Source organism: Podarcis raffonei, chromosome 11, assembly GCF_027172205.1.
Source record: "Podarcis raffonei isolate rPodRaf1 chromosome 11, rPodRaf1.pri, whole genome shotgun sequence".
Lineage (NCBI taxonomy): Eukaryota > Metazoa > Chordata > Lepidosauria > Squamata > Lacertidae > Podarcis > Podarcis raffonei.
The window spans coordinates 33,704,853-33,724,970 of record NC_070612.1 but is presented as its reverse complement, the minus strand read 5'-3'; the positions used below and the strand labels follow the sequence as shown (position 1 = coordinate 33,724,970).

Below are 20,118 nucleotides of genomic sequence, written 5' to 3'. Positions count from 1 at the left end.
AGAGTTAGGAGAGACCAGCTGGACCATAAAGAGGGCTGATCGCTGAAGAATTGATGCTTTTGAATTATGGTGCTGGAGAAGACTCTTGAGAGTCCCATGGACTGCAAGAAGATCAAACCTCTCCATTCTTAAGGAAATCAGCCCTGAGTGCTCACTGGAAGGACAGATCCTGAAGTTGAGGCTCCAGTACTTTGGCCACCTCATGAGAAGAGAAGACTCCCTGGAAAAGACCCTGATGTTGGGAAAGATGGAGGGCACAAGGAGAAGGGGACGACAGAGGACGAGATGGTTGGACAGTGTTCTGAAGCTACCAACATGAGTTTGACCAAACTGCAGGAGGCAGTGGAAGACAGGAGGGCGTGGCGTGCTCTGGTCCATGGGGTCACGAAGAGTCAGACACGACTAAACGACTAAACAACAACAAGTAAGGTGACCAAGTTTGGTGATGGTACTAAATTGTTCAGGGTCATTAAAACAAAAGAGATTGTAAAGAGCTCCAAAAGGAGTTGTCCAAATGGAGTGAATGGGCAGTAAAATGGCAAACACAATTCAAGATAAACAAGTGTAAAGTGATGTATGTTGGGGCAAAAATAAATAAATAAATAATTCACATATATGCTCATGGGGTCTGACCTGGAGGTGACAGACCAGGAGTGAGACCTCGGGGTCATAGTAGATAGCTCTATGAAGATGTTGACCCAGTATATGGTGGCTGTGAAAATGGCAGCTTCCATGGTAGGGATCCCTAGGGAAAGAATTGAAAACAAAACTGCTAGTATCATATTGCCATTATGCAAATCTATGGTTTGACCGCATTTGGAATATTGCGTACAGCTCTGTACACCTCAACTCAAAAATTATATTGTATTGTAGAGTTGGATAAGGTTCAGGAAAAAGCAAACAAAATGACCTTTTGGCAACCTCTGATGAAAGGTTGTAGGCGAGTAAGAGGCAACATGAGAGAAGTTTATAAAATTGAGAAAGTGGGTAGAGAAAGCTTTCCTCCCTCTCATTACGCTGGAATTTGTGGACATCCAAGGATGCTGAATGCTGGAAGAGTCAGGAAAGATAAAAGTACTTTACACAGTTAAACTATTGAACCTGTTCCCACAGGAGGCAGTGATGACCACCAAGACAGATGGTTTTAAAACAAGGATTAGGTAAATTCAAGGAGGAAAGTATAATTATAATTATTGTTATTATTAATTAATTAATAATTTTAATTAATTAACGATAATTAATTAATTAATTAATAATTTTTATTTATACCCCGCCCTCCCCAGCCAGAGCCATGCTCAGGGCGGCTAACACCGAATATAAATTACAATAAAACGTAATAGAAAAAATAATAAAAAACAGTTAATTAAAATACAGCTTAAAATGCAGCCTCATTTTAGTAGTAGCCCATAAATCAAAACCATAAAGGGAGGAAACATCAGATATTCGCCCGAGCCAGCTATCCATGCTGGTCCTACATGGGCCAGCAAAAAGCCAAGAGAAAATTTATATACCAAATCCCATATAAGGGGTCAGAGTGAGTCCAAGCCGAAGGCCAGCCGCAATGGCTACAAGCCACGATGTTTGTACTCTGTCTCCATGATTGGAGGCAATAATGCTTCTGAATGAAGAGAGAGGAGGCTTTTCTCTGTCGGATATGAGATTATATTATGAGGCATCTTGTCTGCACTGGTTGAAGGAGTGGCTGACATTGAAAAATCCATATATTTTAGATCTTGAAGGTCAGGATAATAATTTTGGTTGGCATGCAAATCTGTTGTATGAAAAAAGTGAAAGTACACAAAGGATTTACAAACCATATAATCAGAAAAAACTTGTATGGTGTCTGGGATAAATACTAAAACTTATTTGGAGGCGAAAACACCACTCTGGCTTTCAGCATTAGAACCATATATAATGGAAGGATGGGTAGCCTATAGATATGTATTAAGAGAGGAGGGAGGAGAATTAAAATTAGAAGAATTTAAAGAATTATCAGGAATGTTAACAACATAGATGCAACCCAGACCGGTCATAAACTGGTAATTACAATTCAGATCCCTCCACCATTGGAGTATAATATTAAACATTGTAAATCATAGTCTTGAAAATCAGAAACTGTATATGTCCTCCCAACATTCATTCATTCATTCTTTATTTATTTATTATAACAATAATCCATTATTAGCATTTATATCCTGATTAGTATCAAAGCGGGGATAATTTGAAAGGAAAGCAGAAGGAAGGAGCATCACATTAGCTTCCTCACTTCCCTGAAGTGGAAAAGATGCTTCTCACTCATCATAATTTAAGCAAGATAACAGCAAAAAAAAAAAAAAAAAAAAAAAATCTCCCTGGCTTCTAATTTAGACTTTCCAGTAAAGCTCTTCTTGTCACAATGTATAGCTTTCTTCCCTTTGATAAGGTCAGTTTGCCAAAAAGAACAAAGTGCACATGAGTAATACATTACTCAACCACTTGTATACATACATTTATTTTTCTTACCAGGTCTCACTATTCAGAAAGGTAAAGACATGGCACCATGATAAAAAGGGTCATTTAAAAGACTTCGCAGAGGCTCTGTACTGTGAAGGATTGAATTTTCACTTGAATGCCTACATTTCTACATTTCTTTCTTTGCAGAAATATTCTTGTTGAATGGCAGCCTCAGCCTAGAAGGTGGAGTTTTTATGTCACTGACCAGCATCTATAAAATATCTGCGCAAATTTGTCCCAGCAGAGGAGTAAAATTTAGTGAGAGATACAATAATACTCTAAACAAGCCTACTTGTCCTCCCTCCAAGGCCGGATTTAGATGAAGAGAGGCCCTAGGCCCTAGGCTACTCCACTTGTGAGGTCCCTCTCCATCCCCCACCCTCACAACTAGAAGAAAATGGAAGAGTGTTATAAGCAAAATTGAGTGAAGCCAAGGATGATGACAGGTATTTAAAATTCTGCAATTCACAATTTTTCCTCTAAAGGCCTTCACCCTGGCCAGGCCTTCACTTATTGTTAAATACCATGGTGATTTAAAAAAATTCTCCAATTCACAATTTCTCTTCTAAAGGAGATATATTATTGCTAAATGCCATGGTGATTTTAAAAAATGCATAAAATTAATACTGAAAAACCTTTGCAAGGCCTGGCCTGGGTGGTCGTCCTCTTACATACCTGCTGGGATTGACAAGGCATCTGACCCTCACCTGAATCTCATAACTCTCCTGACCGGTGATTTGGTCTGCAGCCACAGTGTGGAAATAAAGGATGAGATTGCCCACCAGATACCAGGCACTCTACTATTCAAATTAGGTCCGAGTGTTTTTGTTACAATCCCCTTCTCAATGAAGTAATCAATTTTAATCTAGAATTTAAATTCTCAAACTTGCTTATTTGTTAATTCGAGCAAGTAAACTACTGCTCTCACTTCATTACAAACATTCTTTCTACCTGCAGCACACTTGAGCAAACCTGCTCCGCTTCCTTTCAGGTATTTTGTTGCCATTTGCAACTGTAGCTGCCTCTGATTAGTTATCATTTAACTCTTTGGGGAAAGAATTAGCATCACACGTCATGTGCATGGAAGTTGCCGAACCAATTAACCAACTAGAAGGATCACTGTTAATAGCACCAGTTTTCCTATAACTTAATATTGCTGGATAGTTTTGATGAACTGCAAAAGCATTTTTAGTTTGCTTTCTGTTGCCACCCTGGAACTTTTCTTTATTAGTGTCACTTTGTTTTGTATGATTCCTTGCAAATGAAGGAAAACAACTTTTCTGCTTGTATATGTTGATAATATAATTTTGGTTACTGAGAACAAACAAGATTGTACAAAAACAAGATTGGGCGCAGGCCTGGTCAGGACATAGGCGTCCTGACTGTGACAAAGGTGACCTGTGTCCTTGCTTGCTTGATTAACAGCTGTTGGGAACTTCAAGGTCACTGCTCTCCCTTCTTATGGTCTTTGTACTGGACCTGGGGACTTCAATAGAGAGCATTCCATGTCAAGAAGGAGGGCAAGGGGGCACCCTATCAAATACCAGGGCGGGAGCTACACAGAGCAGGGCCTTTTCACTGGTGGTTTCCATTGAATGCCTCGCTCTTCCCAGACCTGCTCTCTTTTGGCCTGTATTTTGGAGCTTTATAATTTCGGAAGACTTTGGAAGAACTGGTTGACAAGTATTATTATTTGCTGACGTATGAGAGGATTTTATTTGCTGCTATTCTGTGCTTCTGGTGCACCAGGGTTTACACCAGGGTAATAGAATTGGCCAGGATGCCAGAAGGGATACAATTTACGAGCTTTCTCCATTATCTGCACAGCAGGGGGTGTTCAGTCAACAGTGCAAAGGCTGAGCTGAAGCGTTCCCTGCTGGTTACCTGCTTTCAGCAATAGGGAGCGCTGTTTGGTAATACCCCATTGGTTAGCTGTCAGATTCTAGAGCTCCCTATTGGTGACTCTTAGGTAATTCACAAAATACAGAGTCCATTCATAAAACACAGTGTTCATTTATAAAGCAGTGACATAAATCTCCATTGCTATATATTGGGTGTATATTTCAGCGGTTGAAAGTACAGGTTTATGGCCATGCTGTAGTGTAGTGCTTATGCAACTGTGAATAAAAGGTGGCTGGGCTCATTGTCTCAGGGTTTGGGGGGGGGAGGTGATGAAACTGATTTCCAATAAGTGTCCCCCTTTATTTCCATAAAAGTCCTTGAGTCTGTACTCTGAATAGTGACACCAGGGACCTGGAAGGTGCAGGGCTTGTCAGTCGAACCCCTGCACAGTCTCATCAGGGCTAACCTTAAGGCAATTGGAGCAATTTGGCCCTGTGTGCTGCCCCTAAGGCCGCCCCCCCCCCCCCGCACCAGGGCAGTCTAGATAGATTTTATTTGCAGCCTTTATTTGCAGATTTTTATTTGCAGACAAATTCAAGTTGTGCCCCACTGCTTCAAATTGGCCCCACTGGCTTACCCTGAGTCTCATAGTTGCTGGGCCTGAGTTGCCCTGCCGTTGCATGAAGTCTTGGGTTTGCAATTTTGGGAGAGGGGAGCCTGTGGCACTGGGGAGCGGGCAGGCTGGCGAGGCCCCCTATATTTAGAGGCCCTAGGCCCTAGGCTTCAGCCTACTTAGCCTATACATAAATCTGGCGCTGACTCCCTCCCCCCTTTTTTCTTTGTTGGTATTTATCTGCCAGGCTCTTTAAGGATCTTTGACGTTGCTCCTTGGAGAATGGTGATTTAAAAAAAAACAGTCCAATCTTTTAGGAAATGAATGTATAATGAATTGGGAAAAAAATGCTGAAAATAACTTTTCCTAAGAAACCAGAAGTTTTTCTTTTAGGAATTCTAAGTACGGAGATCCCGAAGGATCAGATGATACTATTTATGTACTATTTATGTATGCAACCATGGCTGCCTGGATTCTATCCCAGAGATGGAAAGAAGGCACAATTCTGACCAAGGAAGAGTGGCAGATAAAATTGACAAACTATGCTGAAATGGCAAAACTTACAGGAAGAATTAGAAATCAGGAAGAGGCAGATTTTAATAAAGAATGGGGAAATGTCATAATTTATTTGAAAAATTATTGTAAACAATTACATTCATTGGTAGATTTGACAGAAAACTTGCAGTAAAAATTTGAACTATGGATTGGCAACGGATTTATAACAATAGAGTTACGGAAGAGATGCAGAGGGGAAATCATTATATGAAGATCCACAAAGGGGGAGGGGGAGGGAAATCAAAGGGGATTTCATGTATGTAAAATTTAAAATGCAAAAGTAAATTATAAAAAAATGAAAAAATATATTTAAAGCATCGATTGCATCCTTTCAGAGAACATGTGGAAGAAGGATGATGATAATAATAATAATAATAATAATAATAATAATAATAATAATAATACCCTGCCCATCTGGCTGGGTTTCCCCATCCACTCTGGGCAGTTTACAACTCACAGGGCATCTGCTTTGCATGTAAAATGTTCCATATCCAACCAGGAACCTCCAGATTGGGCTGAGAATGTCCCTTGAAACCCTGGACAATGGTAGGTTTGACTTGCTGTAAGGTAGCTTCTTAGGTCCTTCTCGTTGAAAACTAGCAAAGCAAGAAGAAAGGGTCTAGCCAGCTCTCTGTCTACTCCTCTTGTTTGTTTTTTTACCTGTATGAAGTGGTTAAGGTTTGGGGACACAGATGGGATCTCCCATTTGATGTGGTACTATCAATTTTAGCATCTCATTATGTTCCGCAAGCAGGACCTGCAAACAAATGTTGCACTGTAGCCTTCCTCTCTAAGGGAAGTGTGCCTGTCTAGGATGCCAGCCAGCCATTCCAATCTACCCTTGCCCACCACCACATCCTGTCCTCTTCATCTTCCAAGCAGCCTGCATTCTGTGGCCACCAAGCATGTTTATTCCTCATTTAGGCTAGGCTAGGGTTAACGGAGGGCCCATGTCTCATTTCCTCCTTCCTCCTTCCTCTTTCCTTCTTTTACTTTCACGTTCTCTCATTTCCTTAGACTGCTGAAATTAATCTATCCCCCATCATTTCTTTATTTTTTAAACATTTTGATGCTAATGTATGTCTTTGTCTTGTTGGTTTTTGCTACGCTGCTCCATTATTTGTTACTGCCACTCCATTATGGTTGGGGGGACATCCATTTATTCATGGAAGCTAGCACTTTTCTAAAGAAGGTGTCATTAGAGACTCAAAGTAAACTGTCTGTATTTATTGCTCATCATTCTACTAGCTGGATTCTTCTTTAGCCTCAAAGTCCTAGGGTCCAATTATCCTGTCACTTACATGCTTGCGAACCTAAACCTTTGAAATGGCACCAAGTCCGTACTTTGATTCATTCATGTCATTGCCTTTTAAAATATGTACCGTGTATTTCTAAATGGGGGCACACTTGATTCATTAGTCATATTCTTTTTGATGATTGTTTGTATTTCCGTTGCATTTAGATGCCTTAATCCAGATGAAAGGCTTATTCTGCTCAGTACAATGAGCATATACATAACAGAACACTTACACTAGTATGATCCTACTCCCAAATGAAGCAGGAGAAGATTTGAAGATTATGAGGCAGTTCGCTGAACACTTAAAACACTTACAACAGTGTGGCCTAATTGCTCCTGCAAACTATGTACTCCAGATAGGCTGAAGTACCAATGATTACAGTATGACAATGATAGGGTATGTGGCTTGAGGGTTGGGCCTTTGTAAATCCTGACCTGGAAAACTCAAATCCTTTAAAAATGATGGTATAAATGAGGGGTGTGAGTGGTCTGTGTTGTGTATGAATTGCATTTAGGTGAATGCTTTGTGTATGAGGGTGGGTCAAAGGGTTGTTTGCATGGGGTGACTTTGGTGTGTGGGACTAGACAGTGTAACAGCTATGCATGCCTGAAATGCAGATTCGGGAAAGTGCTGGAAGTGAGTTTATATGTGAGACAGAATGGATATAGACAAGGTATTACAAAGGATTTCCCCCTCCAAAAATACACAAGTAAATCCCACACCCACCGTTTTTATGTGAATTGTGCATATTTAATCTAAATTTCATGAGAGTATTTGTGCCTTTTATATAAAATGCTGCAGATACAGACTTGGGGTGTCATATTATACCCACTTACCTGGGGGTAAGCCCCACTGAACACAGTGGAGTAACTTCTGAGTAAATATACTGTATATAGGATTACACTGTAAATCAGTTAAACTCACTTTAACTAAATTTCAATGGGAAATTTCAATCAGACATGACCCAACTCAAATCCTGCTGAACTCACTGGAATGAATTCAGTCTGAATCTAACTCAGAATTGTCAGTGGCCTATACTAATATTGGTCTTCCTTGCAGGGCTGCTGAAACGATTACTAAAATAATGACTGGGATCCAGACTTCACTTACACCAAAAGAAGGAGAGACACGTGACACTAACTGATTCCCCTTCCCCCTGCAGCGCTTTCTCCTCTATAAAAATATTCTCCAGAGGGTTGGGAAATAATCCAGAACAGTCTGGACTGCCCAGAGGGGGAGGAATCACTAGAAGTCACTTTCCAATTTTCATCAGGAGGGCTCCTCCACTGAATGAAAAGCCATTTGTGAAGGCCAAAGGATGGATGCAACCCAATGTATCTGAAGAACTTTTTCAGATAAAATATCTTAAAATATTCATTGTTGTGATTATCAGAATAGCTAGTGTTCCATGAGTTTTTGTCACAGTCTATCCACTTGCCTGCCCAAACTGGTAGGCTAAAGGTCAAGAGACACGTACATCACCTTACTTCCTCTGTGTGATCATTTCATGGGTTTGGAGTTGTGGATCGAGGGCCCGACCCCCGCTATGTGAAATAAACACACAAGGACACGTGATATAAGGTTAATGGGCAAGAAAAGGCCACAACTTTATTGATTACAGCAGTGAAAAGGTATTGGCTTAGGCATTGGATGACTATAGGAGGTGGGTTTATTCAACAGTAGGTGGAGCCTGTTGATGCTAATCCAACTATAGGCTCACCCCCTGATGTCACCGAGGGTCGTGCCATGGCCTCCCGCCAAGCAGGCATCGGACGGAATACACGACCGCCAGATTCCTTTAACGGAATAACCCACGGTAGATAGCATAGGCGATGGCCACACCTAGCCCTTGACACACATGAATCCAATGCCTAACCTACCCACCAATACCACAAAAGTTGTGACGATTGCTACGAGGTAGGCGAAAAAACCAAAAAGCCTAATGCCAAATGGAAAAATTCCTACCAGGCCCCCCAGACAACCGGGGCGACCAACCTAAGGTCCATAGCAAGGCCAAAAAACCTAGACCCTGAGCTAAATGGGAGTGGAGGGTGGGTGACTCGCTGCGGGACGATGACGACTGAGGAGGAGGCGGAGCTGGAGCCGCAGCATTAAGCTGCCAAACACGCCCCCCGGAGTCACCTGGTTGGCTGCCTCCGGTGGGCGTGGGCGCCAGCCAGGTGAGGGGCGGGGGCTAAGGCCCCCAGCCAGGGGCGGAGCTCGGGCTCCCGCCCACAACCACTCCCCTCTCTTCCAGGGAGGAGAGTCTTTGTAGCTCTTTGGTGTGCCTGTTTCTTAATGGTGCTCAGTATGAATGACACACTTTATCCCCATGGTCCCTGCCATGCCTAGATGAACTTTGGAACCCGTACTGAAATTTTTCAAGTGACGATGTTGATGGTTTCTCCACACATTTACTGCTTTGGCCATTATGGCCATCCCATCAGCAATATGATGCAATTCTCACTGTACTGTATTTATTATGACCCTTCCCTCTTTTAGCATTTCTCTCTCTCTCTCTCTCTCTCTCTCTCTCTCTCTCTCTGTGTGTGTGTGTGTGTGTGTTGCACAGCCTGCTGCTATATTAATTACTGTACTTGGACCAGTTTTCAATGGACTGTTTGGCACACACACAAGTATTGGCTCTAAAAGGACATTGTAGTACATTGCCATCTGGATCCTAGATATTTGTGTAGCTGCTGTGTTTAGCAGAGGGTGGCATGTGTAGACATAGCTACAAATTTCAGTGTCCAAGTCAACTCTGGTATGTCTCAGTTAGTACAAATTATATAAGGTGGTTTCAGAGAAGCTGGAACTGCAATGTTCTAAAGACCTGTAGGATAGAAAGATAGTCCTCTCTACCTAGTCCCTAGCATATTACCTCTGCACATAAAATTAAGGCAGGGGTCAGCAACCTTTTTCAGCTGTCGGCTGGTCCACTGTCCCTCAGACCATGTGGTGGGCCGGACTATATTTTTTTGGGGGAAATGAACTAATTTCTATGCCCCACAAATAACCCAGAGATGCATTTTAAATAAAAGGACACATTCTACTCATGTAAAAACACGCTGATTCCCGGACTGTCCACAGGCCGGATTGAGAAGGCGATTGGGCCGCATCCGGCCCATGGGCCTTAGGTTGCCTACCCCTGAATTAAGGCAAGCACATCCCTAGTAGCATTTTTTTAAGGTGGCATATCTTTCTCTAAGCCAGCAGTTGCCACACTTAGCAACAGCATTGGTCCTCCTCTTTGGAGAGGGATGTAAATATTTCCCTTTCCTGGTATTTTTTTCATACACTCTTTCACAAACACTAATTCAAACTATTGATTTGTTGCTACGGTATGTTCATTCCCAGGTTATTTTTTATTACTGAGGTTCTTTTTATCACTGAGGGGTATGGTTTGTAATTTTAGCTTCTAGGCTACTTAATATGCAGCATGTACAAATGGATAATCCAAAATATTTGGGGATTCAGAGGTCTGCCGAAATTGATGTGCAGCTGTCATGGGGTTTCACGACTATCAAGTTGTATGGACTTGGGAGTCTAGTGCTGCAGACCTTGGAAGCCAAATGTTGCTGCCCCTTGTGGTAAACACAAGAAGAGCCTGAGGAATCATGCCAGTGGCCCCTCTTGTTCTGCATCTTTTTCTCACAGTGGCCAACCAGATGACTGTGGGATAAGTAGTACCTTATAACAAAGTACATATGCATTTTGGGTAAAGTGTGAAGCCGGCACTGGAAATGCAGTGAGCACACAGTAAACAGGAATGTGAACACAGTCAAAAGAAAGCTTGCTTCACTGCAGAGCCCTGCTTCCCTTCTGCTCTGCAGTCTGATGGAATGAAAAGAACATGGGATGATCCCTGCATGCCTCATCTGAGTGCTTACATGCAAGTGTGTTGAATGCCCAAATAACTATTCAGAGAAATGTCAACCCCAAGGTACTCCACATGATCAGTGAATACGAACCAGAGCATGGTGCTATTGGGTCAAAATTCCACGGTCTCACTCAGCAGAAAGAGCAGAGGGTCCCCTAGTCAAAGGTGGCTGGTGCACATTGAGACTGGTGGGATGAAGGTAGGGAGGCCAACACTAGGTGGGGCCAGAGCCAATGACAGGCACAGCCAACTAATTTTCATCCCCATCCTCCTTTGTTCTACAAGGGCAGCACTGACAGGCAGTGCCGCCGCCTGGACAGGATGTAAGTAAGCAGGCAAGTGGTGGGGCTGGCTGAAGACAGACTGAGGTGGGTGGGGCAATGCCCAGTGGTGAAGCTGCATGCTTCGGCACTGGGGGCGGAGAGCAGGTGGGGGCATGGCATGCATCTGGGGGTGTGGTGCATGTCCCAGAGGCATGACACATCACCCGTGGGGGCGGGACGTCCATCCCGGTGGTGTGGCATGCCGTCCGCGGGGGCGTGGCACATGTCTGGGGGACAGCCGCGATGGTACCCCCCTCCCCGATGGTGCAGGGGGTGGTGCACTCCCCCCGCCCCACCCCCGTTCCTCCACCAGTGGGAATGCCCCATAAGCCCCAATGGATGCAGAGCAAAATGTTGGACCTCCAGTCTATAAATCCGAGAAGAAGTCAAATGAGATTTCTCCTGGCAGATTGGGACAAAGATATCACTGCCTTAGTAACTTCCTTTTTAGCCACAATTTTACCAGAATGGGTTCCCAACGAACCATCCTTTCAGGGAACAGACAGGGCAAAGCAGAATATTTAAGTGCACACCATCACAGTGTGACCTTATTACCCTTGACAACATCACCCTTGTCCTTTTAATTATCCCAGTGACCTGAAATGTTTTATACTGTGATACTAATAAAAGTATTTGATTTGATTTGCCCCAGTGAATTAGCCTCCACTGCCCCTAATGAAGCAGGGCTGGTGCGCCACATTTTGAAGCAACACACCTCTCTACCATCTGAAATGGGCCCTCTCAAAGACCAGGATAGTCTAATATTACTGAAGTGCACCACTGGATCCAGAGCCCATTTGCACAAAGATATCCTCTTTCCGTCTTCAGAAATGCCCCTGCCCTGTTATAGAAAAGAATGATGCGGCTTCTCTCCCATTGGGTTGGGCCCTTTCAATTCATAGCCAGAGTGATTAAGATTGATCGCTAACTCTTGTGTTTTCTTACTGAAGTCAGCAGATCATCATGGATGCCCCCATTCAAGTGAATCACACCCTTAAGTGCTTTTGAAAATGTCACCCGCTCACTGTAAATGCAATTGCTGTGCCAATGTTCTTTTATAGAGCCCATTTCCAACCAGGGGCTGTGCTGTATTTTAAAAATGTGGTTGGCCAACCTAGGAACTTTACAGTACCCTGCATTTCTCATTATACTTCACCACCACCTGACTCCCAAATCTGAGAACATATCCACATACATTAGCAAGGGAGCATCCTTAAATAAGCATTGTTGCTGTACAGTTAACCGCCGTTATTTGCTGTTCTGGGTGAAAACAAAAGATTCTGGCATTATTTTTCATATAGCACCATGTGTAAAAATGAAAGCACATGCTGACTTTGTAACAGCAACAATTGAAATAAATAGTATGAGAAAATGAGTGTTGACAGGAGAGCATCTTGTTCTTGTTAAATATAACATAGTAAACCACTTTGGCAAAATATTTCTCTGTCTCTCTCTCTTTTGGTCGGCCTCCAATTTGCTTCCTGAAAAGTTTAGTTAAGAGAGTGAATGCAGCTGAGAAATAGTGGCTGTTTTGTGCGTAATGTCATAGGCAGTAGCTCATTTTCAACATTGCACTTACATTTCCAAATATTCTGGGCTGGTATTATGAACCTCACTGTGTTATGTAGCTTGATCATTGTGGTCCATGCTGCAAACCAACATGGAGCCCGGCATGCTTGAGCCCCATGGATTAAATGGGGTTTAAATGAACATTATAGTGCACTGTGTTATGGCCATTAAGTTGCTAGATCTTAAGACTTCAGCAAAGCTATACATTTCATTCCCTTCAATAACTGGTGTGGTTCATTCAAGTTTTAAAATCACATTACCTTCATTTCTTCATGACAAAACATTCCATCATGGACTAAGTGTCATGGCATAACAATGATTCCTAGAGGTCAACATAAAAGTATAGATAGCTGTCTTTCTTCCTCCTCCTCCTCCTCCTCCTCCTCCTCCTCCTCCTCCTCCTCCTCCTCCTCCTCTTCTTCTTCTTCTTCTTCTTCTCCTCCTCCTCCTCCTCTTCCTCCTCCTCCTCCTCCTCCTCCTTCTTGTACTGGAACTCAAAACATTGCATATATGGAGACAAAGCTTCTCTTGATTTTATACACACTAAAGCAGGAGTAGCCAGTGTGGTTCCCTCCTTACATTTGTTATTGGGTTGCAGCTCCCATTAGCCCCAGCCAGCATGGTCAATGGCAATGAGAGTGGTAGCCCAAAAATATCTAGGGAGCACCACATTGGCTACACCTTCATATATCAACTTGATGGGGGAGTCTGTGTCTTTCAACATAAGTTTTCAGGAAACTATAAAAGACTAGTTGTGCTTGTGGAGGGAGGTGTTATTACAGCTCTAACCTATAATCTTACAGGCACCTAGATTATGAACGGCCGTTTACCGTCTTGTCGGTGAGCAGCGGTTGTGACTTGACGTGACGTTCTACTTGGTTTATTTGAATCCATGTTTTTCTGTCTTAATGGTCTTGTAGATGAGGTTATAGATTGGCCTGATAGACACAGAACAGAGTCCCAAACTTCTGCTAGTAGTTTTTCTTAAGCACTATTCCCAGGTTACACAGCTGAGAACAATAGTCTGAATGAGGAATGTGGACACTGCTTTACCACAAAGTTCATGACTTAATAATGAAAGATTTCTGAGAATTTCAGGAAATCCTAAAAGACAGGACTGAATGTAATCTAGTTCCCTCCCCCTAATCCAAAGCAGGCTATTCCATGAATTAAGAACACACATGCACACACACATTAACCACACTGCAGGCTAACTCACACACATCCCCCAGTCTATAGTCTAGAATAGGAAATGATCCCTCAGACAAAAGGTGCGGCTATGATTTAAAAGAATAATATAGTAAAACAATGAAATAATGATACAGTTTAGTCAACAGCTTTGTGCATTTTCACTTAAATGTGGATGAAATGTTATCGGAGCAACATTAATAGCAGCTCAGCAGATAGGATGGGAGTTGGGTAATCCTTAGCAATAAAAGGAAATGAGGGCAACCCAACAGCTAATTGAAATTTAATTTAATTCTTTGATTTATTTGCTTTGTCACTGGTGGGTCATCGATACAGCATGACTTATGATATTTTTGTAGGCATCCCCATAAGTTAGCAGGTCAGCTTACTGTCATTCTGAGCTAATGGGAAGAATAATTCCACAATTCCCTGTGGCACCACATTTAGCAAAATGAATCACACACTGCTTCTTCCCCCTCCCCCCTCTAAATTGTAGTTCATCAAGTGATTTATTTATGGAGCAATGTATAGTGAGTAAACAAATGCATTCACATTTTTATCCCAGTGACCTTCAAATGTATTTAAAGCATGTGTATAAACATCTACCTTTTCCCTTTTCCCTTTTTAAATATTTATTTAGGGAAGGAGACAGAGAGAATCAATGTCTTCCTTGTATGTTTAAGAAAACCGACAATAGTTCTGGAAAATAAAAGGGAGCTGTATTGCTGGGTGTTTAGCAAGAAGTGATTTACATACTGGAGAAGATCTTTCATGAATTACATGGACAAAGGAGAAGAGGGGAGGGGGAGGGGGAGCTTGCAATGGCTCTATACCACTGTGCATGTTGATGAATCCCTGGCACATGTTAATTAATGCCCTATTGTGCTTGGCAGCTTACCAAGGACTGTGACTGCAGACAGAATGATCCTTTCGACTAACGGAGGCTTAGTACATATATTGAAAAGGAAGGGGGGGAGAGATTTGTATTTATACAAGCTGTGAATTTTCCTTAGGAATAAGCCTTTTTGCTTTTAGTGCAATTAACGGCGACGAGCTGCCATCTATCACAATATTTTAACATTACTAAAATAAAACCCTACAAAGCGTGCTCAAAATCAGTACCAGACCATGAGTGGGAAACGGTCAGCAAACATGTTCTGCCTTACACGCACGTCTAGATGCAGATACGTCCACAAAGGAATGGCTATCTGGTGCAAAGTGATTCAGCAACGGGGCATCTGATGTTGCAAAGTAACAATTCCAGGATATTTGTTCAGATTATAAGCAGATGCATTTAATTCACCTTATGTTTTCTCTCTCTCTCTTTCTTTCTTTCTTTCTTTCTTTCTTTCTTTCTTTCTTTCTTCCTTTCTCCTTGTAAATATCAGGGGGAGATTATGACAGAAAAGCTCTCTGAATAAAATTAATCATTGGGGAAGAAGATACACTGCAATTTTATTTAAATCACATATTAGTAAATTTTAGAAAGGGTGAATTTGAAATTATTATTAGGAGCAGAATTCTAACCCTGGGAATTATTTTTACGCAGTGTGGAATACAAATACACTTCCCAGACAATGAATTCAAGCAAAACATTGGGGCGGGGTGGGGGGTATATTGACTACACAGTGAACTGCCAACTAATGAGCCACATGTCCGTAATAAGATGCTGGCATCACTATATGGACAATACAAAATCAACATATTTTGAGAACTTTGCAAATAGTTGCAGGATAATGTGAACAGAAGGGGGGGACAGTAAAGGGGGGGAAAAGACCATCCATCCCATTGATTACTATGTTATGTCAAAGGACATTCATTTAAGGAAAATTTAGTGCCGCTAACTGCTGTAACTGTATGAGGTTATGCATTCGGAAACAGTATAACTATTATCAATTGTGCACCTAGTCCACCAAGGTGATATAATACAGTATATCATTTTATTTCTCTCAGCTCTTCAGACAAAAATATGTGTGGCAAAAAAATGCTTGAAAAGGAAACATTATCTGGAGCAATCATAGTTTTTAGCCCATTTCAAAGATGTTTTAAACTGAAACCGATTAATGCCCATATTGTCACATTATATTTTGTTTTACCCAGGAGCTATTTGTGGACAAACTGCAAGGAGGAGACCGGAATGCAAAATGAAGATTCCTCCCTAATCTTCAACGCATTGTCTTTATAGTGTAAGCATGGCTTCCCCATTTGTCCCCCAAGAAGGACACCCCCCCATATGGACACATTTCCACTGGGCAAAGGAACTGTAGCACTGTGACTGTGCACCAGGTTTTTAGTATTAAAGGTGCTAAATTCAATCCCAGGCACCCTCAGTTTATGACACAGACAGGAGGGCTAGGGAAGATTAAAAGGTTTAAGTGAGCCAGAGGAACCAGTGATCTCAGATGGTGCTGTACGTGCATGTGGCTGTATGTGTGTGTGCACTAATAAAAAAATGGGGACATGTACACAAAGGGCTTGCCATATAAACACGGCCATTTACTTAAAAATCAGCTTTGTAGATTTCAGTGCAAGCTTTTCCCAACTGTGCCAACTTCAACAAGTTGTGACACCAGCATAGGAGTTTACAATCAGAGCAAGGTTTACTTATCTATTTGTTGCACTTCTTAACCACCTTTCACAAATGAATCTCCATGTGGTTTACAAACAAGTCAACAAAATACAGATTAAAAATATAACCTATCATTGAAATAGCAATCTAAACTTCAGAACAAGAAAAAGTAGCAACAAATAGAAATTTAACTATATATAGATACAACAGCAGACATATTACCCCCCAACTGCAGAACCTTGGAGAGTGCAATCAGCACTTCTTCTGGTTGAAGAAGTCTGTTTTGACTTGGCACCAGAGGACCATCAATGTAGAGACCAGCTGAGCTTCTAGGGAGATTGAATTTCATTCTGGGGGCACCACTTCTGAAAAGGAGCCCAATCCCATGTTAGTGTACTGTGAACCATTCTCACCAACAGGACAACAAGAAGGGTCTCTTCTGCCCATTTTAGGACCCATGTTACTTGGTAAAGCAAAAGACACGCCAATGGATAATGAAGTCCCAAGTTGTTGAGTGCTTTGTCAACATTAACATCTTAATTGTGGCCTGGTGACACATAAAATATCCAGTGCAGACCACACAAAATAGGTGTACCATGATTTTTCACAGATAATTCAGACAGCATCCTAGCAGTAGCATTCTGCACATACTGAAGTTTCCAGATGGTCTTTAAGACATTACAGTAATTAAGATATTACGATACCATAACATGCAACTAGACACTCTCTCTCTCTCTCTCTCTCTCTCTCTCTCTCTCTCTCTCTCTCTCTCTCTGAATAACTGTAGCTGGTAAACTAGGCAGAGCTGCTCAAAGGCTCTCCTAGCCACCTAAGCCACTTGGCTTCCACTGACAATGATAGATAAAGGAAGACCACTGGGTTTTGAACCTTCTCCTTAAGGGGGGGTTAGGCCCCATCTAGAACAGGCCACTGACCCCAAAACTTCAAAAACTGTCAGGATTCAGCTTCATCCAGTCCCTTACTATCTTGAAGCACTGCCACAGCCTCATCTGTTTCAGAGGGCCAGGTTGGGTGTTGTCTGCTTACTGGTGACACTATGCCCCAAATCCCCTGGTGAAGGTGCCTGATGGCCTCATATGTCTATAGCAACAGCATGGGAGGCAGAATAGTGACATGCCCCCTAGTTGTGTTGCAAGGTCACAATACCCCCCCAATATCAGACTCTGTAAGTGGTGCTGGTGGTGGAGTAGAACCACTGAAAAACCATACCTCCAACTCCCAACCTGTACAGCTTCTCCATATCTCCTGTGATACAAGTAATCTTGCAAAAAGGAGAAAGAGGAAAGAATCTGTTCTGGCTGCAGCTTTTCCTAGAGGTGGGAAGAGAAGAGAAATAGGTGTTGGCCCAAGTGTTGAAGCCATATTGCTACACCAGCATCCTCCTGCCATCCTGTTTGCTTAATTGCTGTCCTTCCATCCACAGAGAGCTTGGACTGAGGAAGGGAGACCCTCACATGCATTGGAAATTGCTCAACTAACTGATTGTGGAAAAACTTACAATTCCACCAAAGTGCTTAAATCAATAAATCATATGGATTAATCAGTTAAAGCTTGCTGCCCTTGTTTAAATGCCCAGTTTGGGATTATAGTGCAAATGCCACTTAAAGTGAGCCTTTGAGGTCTAATAGAGAGGTGTCTCTAGGGCAGCTTTTTCAGCCCTTCCCCGGAAGTGTCTCTCTGTGTCTCTCAGCAATCCTTCTCCAGCGATGAAACTGGAAAATATAATTTGTCATCCACTGTTGGTAAATTTGGCCTGGAGCTCCTCCAGTCCCATCACTGCTGTTACTAGAGATGAGTAAAGCCTTTGAATTTCAGTGGTGGATTTCACTTTTGAGGAATTATGAATTATTGAGCAGCACTCAATTTTTAATGTTTTGCTCTCAATTTCCTACAAATTATGAAGGGGTAGATTGTATTGTGAACCTAATCATTCCCTCCCTCCTCCTCATTGGCTTAAAACGCAAATGATTAGAAGCACAGTAACCTGAAGAACAGTAATGAGAAATACTAACTCTTGGTGCAGTGGATGAGTAGAAATCTTACAATCGAAAGGCACGGGAGAGGGTTGTGTGGATTAAGCTGCCTCACTCATTGTTCTCTCCTGCCTGATGTCAGTGCTGAATGCTACAAAAATCAGCAAGTGCATGTTAGTTTGGTTTGAAATTTAGGACTTATCAGGACACAATGGATCTGGTGTGAACAATAATGGGTCTTGTGGCACCATAAGGACTTTAACATAAAGCTTAAGAAGAACCTGCTGGATCAGGCCAATGACCCATCTAGTCCAACATCCTCTTCTCACAGTGGTCATTCAGATATCTGAGGGAAACCTGCAAGCAAGATTGAAGTACGAGAACACTCTCCCCTCCTGCAACTGGTATTCAGAATAATACTGCCTCTGGTTTTTGTGGACTAGAGTTCACTTCCACAGATCAATCATTTTGTCATATGAAGTGGAAGTCCATTCTTCTATGATAAAGTGGAGCACCATCCATGGAAGCAGATGCCACAATAAATGCACTAGTCTTTAAAAAGCCACAAGATCCCTTACGCTTTTGGCTACAATAGGCTACCCTGGCTACCCCCCTCTGGATATCTGGTGTAAGGGATGTTTGCATCTGTGCATTTTTTTAAAAAAACCTCTGTGGATTCTGGAACCTGCTTGACCAAAACTGACTTTCTCCCTGATGACTTCAGCTTTATAACCCTTCCATTGGTCACATCAATGCAGAAACTCTCATGCCATTGATTTTGGATACAGGCCACATCTGCACTATACAGTGGTACCTCGGGTTAAGAACTTAATTCATTCTGAAGGTCCGTTCTTAACCTGAAACTGTTCTTAACCTGAGGTACCACTTTAGCTAATGGGGCCTCCTGCTGCTGCCGCGCCACCAGAACTTGATTTCTGTTCTCATCCTGAAGCAAAGTTTTTAACATGAGGTATTATTTCTGGGTTAGCAGAGTCTGTAACCTGAAGCGTCTGTAACCTGAAGCGTCTGTAACCTGAGGTACCACTGTACATTTAAGTGGTAATGATACAGTCATAGCTTCCCCCAATAATCTTGAATGTGGCTTTTCATCTCAGTGATCAAATTAGTACACGAAATGAAAACAACTACTTATCTGGGTAAAATCCACTATATTTTTTCTTTCCCACTCTGGTGAGAATATGCACAATAGTTTGATCCGAGGGGATTCCCACAAGCACTGGGAAACTTTCAGGCAGTGGATACAGGTTTGCAATGCACTGCAGCCACATCCATTTGTAAGAGTTGGATTTTGCAGCGAAGTAAGTGCAGAATATTTATGTCGTGCAATTTGCGCACAAGAAATGAGTGGAAAAAATGTCTCCTGAAACGGTGCAAAAACTGGAACTGCAAAGCTGTAGAAAGAGATAACAGAGGGAAATTAAGTGGATTAAGACTTGTTCCCTGCAATAACTCTGAAGGATTCTGGCTCTTGTCCATGTGGTAAGTTACACATAAAATCAACGCAGCAAAGCTCAGGAAAGTGTTATAATGCAAAGAAATGTGAAAAACAGAGTGACTCATTTTATGCTTCCTTGATGGTTTGTCTGGGTGAATTATCTTGGAGACTTCAGTTCTTTCATTGATGGGAAAACCACTTCCTGGGTCATCTTGTGGGTTTTTCACACTTTTACTTACCTGTCCATCATTCATGCACCCATTCTCCCATTTTGGATGAGAAATATCATGTAGCATCATAGAAAAATGATCTCTTGCTATGAGCACGGCAACACTGAG

The 20,118-nt window shown here is 42.2% G+C and overlaps 1 long non-coding RNA gene across 2 annotated transcripts in view; it reads right to left on the bottom strand.

Annotated features, from left to right (window-relative positions):
- The window catches only part of LOC128422999 (uncharacterized), an 81,361-nt gene that overhangs the window by 17,000 nt on the left and 44,243 nt on the right, over positions 1-20,118 (bottom strand). The window contains exons 2-3 of one of the 2 annotated variants that reach the window (XR_008332639.1): positions 18,364-18,475; positions 17,561-17,661 (exon numbers count right to left, since the gene is read on the bottom strand). This is a non-coding gene — a long non-coding RNA (uncharacterized LOC128422999). The remainder of the gene's footprint in view (positions 1-17,560; positions 17,662-18,363; positions 18,476-20,118) is intronic. The other variant, XR_008332640.1, reaches the window with a different exon arrangement.